Here is a 4,745-nt window from a genome sequence, read left to right as displayed (position 1 = left end):
GCTCGACCCATAGAGCTTGAGAGCCCGCCCGTCCTCACCCCATCGCCGCCAGCGCCCCCGGGGGCAGGGCGCCCGCAGAACCTGGGATGGGGCCCAGAGCCCTGGTGCAGAAAAACCACGACCAATGCCAGTTACCACGGGAGCGGAAGCGGAGACCGCGGCCCCCAGCGAGCCAGGGCCAAGCATCTGCACTAGCCTCTCTGCCCGATCTGTGAGCCGCCATGTGACCTTGGCCCGGTCATTTCTGTCCAGGCGGTGCAAGCATGGCCGGGACTGGCCCTGGAGGAAGATGCATAGAGCCAGGAGGCCTGGGGCCAGGCTGCAGGGGTCAGGAGAAGTGACCTTTCCTCACTGATCCCGCAGGAACCACCCTCTGTGTAAACAAAACCTTCCCCCGCTTGCTTTTGCTGCCGCCTGCCTTGCCCTTCAACCCCTGGCACTAGCCTTGGTCAGGAGACTCCGAATAAACATCATTTTAAACAAGGTGGCCTTGCCCAGGAGGAACCCATGTGGGCGCACAAGGCGATCCTCACAGATGTTCCTGGCGACAGTGCTGGCGGGAGTGAGGAACTGGCGGCGACCTGGATGGAAGAGCCTGAGTCTGCCCACACCATGGATCAGGTCACTATTAAAAGGAATGAGCTAGATTCAAAGGGACGATTATCATCATAGAGTGAGCAAGCATGATGTAGGACAACACATAGCATTTATTATTAAAGTAAACGGAAAGACAAAGCAGGGTATAAAGGAGACTGGATAGGAGACTTTATTGGTAATGTTTTTACTCTGTAAAAGGCAAAAAGCTGAAACAGTGAAAATATGAGGACTTATACTATATATTTTTGTAGATTTTGTATTTTTGTTAAATTAAAAAAGAAGAAAGAAATGAAATCCCTCTGTGCTTGTTTGGCCTCTGGCCACAGCATCTGTTCTAAGAGAGGTGCCTGGGGATGGGCGGGGAGGAAGAGCCCTCCTCTCAGGGTGGGCGGGGCACCTGCCAGCCTCCCTCTGGGCCCAGCCTCCTGTACACGCACCCACCGAGGGTACACAAACCCAGTCTGGCATTGCCCACCCTGCCACTGCCACGGCCATTCTTGCTTACTTGCAGAACTTTAAGAAAAGTATAGATTGTGGTGATTTGGGAAAACCCAGAAAAGCTATTGTGTGTGGTAAAGAACATAAAATTTACCATCTTAACCATTTTAAAATGGACACTATAGTCGTGTTAACTGTGTGCACATTGTTGTGCAACAGATCCCTGGAACTTTTCATCTTGCAAAACTGAATCTCTATTCCCACTGAACAGCAACTCCCTTTATCCCTCTATCTCCAGCCCCTGGCAACCCCCAATCTACTTTCTGTTTTTAGGAGTTTGACTACTCAGGGTACCTCATGCGAGTGGAATCACACAGTATTTGTCTTTTTGTGGCTGGCATAATGTCACTTAGCACAACGTCTTCAAGGTTTATACATATAGTCACATGACATGATTTCCTTTATTAAGGCCCAATGATATTCCATCAAATGTTTCTTTATCCACGCATCCCAAATGGACGTTTAGCTCACTTCCACCTCTTGGCCACACGAATAATGCTGCAATGAACATGAGTGTGCAAACATATTGAGATCCTGTCTTCAATTCTTTTGGATATATACCCAGAAGGGGATAGCTGGGCCATATGGGAATTTTAATTTTTTGAAGAACCTACATACTGTTTTCCATAGTGGCTGTCCTAATTTACATTCCCATCAACAGTGCCCAAGGGTTCCAATTTCTCCACATTCATGTCAATACTTGTGTTGCTGTTTTATATGGCCATCCTAATGGGTATGAGATCGTTATCTCATTGTGGCTGGATGTGCAATTCCCTAATTAGTGAATATGCGTATTGGCTATCTGGGAAAATGTCTATTCAAGTCCTTTGACAATTTTTATCCAGGTTATTTGTGTTTTTTTCATTGTTGAGTTGTAGTTCTTTATATATCCTGGATATTAGCCTCTTATGAGATTATGGTTTGCAAATATTTTCTCACATTCTGTAGGTTAATTTTTCACTGTTGATTGTTTCCTTTACTCTGCAAAATTTTTAAGGTTGATGTAGTCTCATTTGTCTATTTTTAAACCTGTTGCCTGTGCTTTTGGTGTCATATCCCAGAAGTCATTGCCCAAGTCAATGTCATGAAACTTTCCCTATTTTTTCTTCTAAGAGATATCAATTCAGATCTTGTGTTTAGGTCTTTAATCTATTTTGAGGTAATTTTTGTATATGGTGTAAGTATCCAACTTCATTCTTTTGCATGTGATTATCCAGTTTTCCCAGCACCATTTGTTCGAGACAGGAACATTTTTAACAGCACTTTTAAAGAAGAGAATTCAAAGGACCTGCAGTCTTACCACCAGAGAGAAGTACAGTGCCTGCACTCTCGTGTGTATAAAACACACTGTAATTCATTGATTCTGAGATACACGTTCTTTTCACATTAAATATTAGAAATCAGGGTGACAACGGATTTACAGGTGATGGAGTCTTACAGTGTTTTTTTTTTTTTCCTTTTCAGGGGCACATAAGGGTTCTTTTTTAAAATAATGAATCTGATGAAAGAGTATTTACAGTACAGTTAGGAGAGTCAGACTTATCTTCACCTTTGTGTGTTTCACGGTGTTCTGATTTTTCTCACCTAGTAGGATGAGCATTTCCTTATAAGTGGATCATTTCCTTGACAGACGTAAGGCTCCAATGCAGGGTGTTGGTGCTGGGGATGCTGGGGGAGGGGGTGGGGTAATATGGGAACTCTCTGTGCTTTCCATTCAGTTTTGCTGTGGACCTAAAACTTCTCTAAGAGTCAATTTAAAAAAAAAAAGTAGATAATTTTTGAATCCCTTTCTTTCTGACCCACGTGCTATGAGTCATGGCCAGCCCTGGACTGCATTGGGTTGCTCACTGACGGGGGTCACTGTGGGCCTCTCCAGGTCTACTTCTGAGCTGGGGAGGCCCAGGAGCCTGGCTTTGTCCCTCTTCCAGGAGTAAACAGCTGTACGCCCATGGTCTAACTTCTGTTTCCTAAACTTACGTGTACTGTTTTTAATAGAGAGCTTTTGCACTGGCCAAGATGCTCCGAAATTTGACCCAAAAGTGAGAGCTGGTTCCGGAACACAGAGCTCCTCCTATTGGGCAAGAATGAGGCCGTGCCCACCTCCACCTCCATGTAGTGCGCTGGTAAGAGCATCCAGTCATTCCTTCCTTCAGTGAGTCCTCACTGAGCACCTACTACTTGCCAGACCCTGTTCTCGTGCTGGGGCCATAGCAGTGACTCAGCAGCACAGATCCCTGTCCTGGCGGCACTCCCATTTAAAAATAATCAAAACATATAGTATGTCAGATGGTGGTAAGTACAAGGGTGCAAAATAAAGCAGGAAAGAAGGCTAGGAAATGCTGGAGGTGTAGATTGAATGCGGTCACGACTTCTTTGCTGCTTTTCCCATCTAAAGGTGGAGTCTGTTTCTCTCCTCTTTGGACACGGGCTGGCCACCTGGCTTGCCTCGACCAATACGATGTGGTGACCCAAAAGTGAGAGCTGGTTCCGGAACACAGAGCTCCTCCTATTGGGCAAGAATGAGGCCGTGCCCACCTCCACCTCCATGTAGTGCGCTGGTAAGAGCATCCAGTCATTCCTTCCTTCAGTGAGTCCTCACTGAGCACCTACTACTTGCCAGACCCTGTTCTCGTGCTGGGGCCATAGCAGTGACTCAGCAGCACAGATCCCTGTCCTGGCGGCACTCCCATTTTAACATAAATAATCAAAACATATAGTATGTCAGATGGTGGTTAAGTACGAGGAAGGAAAATAAAGCAGGAAAGAAGGCTAGGAAATCCTGGAGGTGTAGATTGAATGTGGTCACGACTTCTTTGCTGCTTTTCCCATCTAAAGGTGGAGTCTGTTTCTCTCCTGTTTGGACACGGGCTGGCCACCTGGCTTGCCTCGACCAATACGATGTGGTAAAGTGATGCTGTATGAATGCTGAAGCTTGGGTCTCAAGAGACCTTACAGCTTCTGCCTCTACCACCTCAGCACCCCGTCCTGAGACCACTGTGTGAGGAAGACAGACTCGCTGTTGGAGGATGAGGGGCCACGAGAAGTTTCGCAGCTGAAAGCCAGCACCACCTGCCAGACAGGAAAGGGTGGCCATCTTGGCCCTTCCTGCCAGCTGACCTGCAGCCGAATGCAGCCACATGCATGCCCAGCAGAGGAACTGCCGGCCAACCCATAAAATCCTGAAGATAATTCACTGCTGTATTGTAAGCCACTACATTTTTGAGGCTGGTTTGTTACATAGCAATCACAGTTCGTTGATACAGGAGGTTACATACCGGGAACACCCTTTTCGGTTCTAGGTATGTAGGCTGGTGTTATTTGCGTGGAATAGTTGAAACTTTTTAAAAAGTATATATTTTTATTGATTTCAGAGAGGAAGGGAGATAGATAGAAACATCAATGATGAGAGAGAATCATTGATTGGCTGCCTCCTTTACCTCCCCTAGGGGAGGATCAAGCCTGCAACCCAGGCATGTGCCTTTGGCTGGAATTGAACCCGGGACCCTTTAGTCCACAGGCTAACACTCTATCCACTGAGCCAAACCAGCTAGGGTGGAATAGTTGAAACTTTTGAGATGCTGGATGTAACATGGGCCATGCCCATGGCCTCCCAGCGGCTGTTTAATCTGTTCCCTCATCCACAAAACGGG

This window comes from Myotis brandtii, unplaced genomic scaffold (assembly GCF_000412655.1).
Source record: "Myotis brandtii unplaced genomic scaffold, ASM41265v1 scaffold523, whole genome shotgun sequence".
Taxonomy (NCBI): domain Eukaryota; kingdom Metazoa; phylum Chordata; class Mammalia; order Chiroptera; family Vespertilionidae; genus Myotis; species Myotis brandtii.
The sequence above is the reverse complement of the archived record's forward strand: the minus strand, read 5'-3'. Positions refer to the sequence as shown.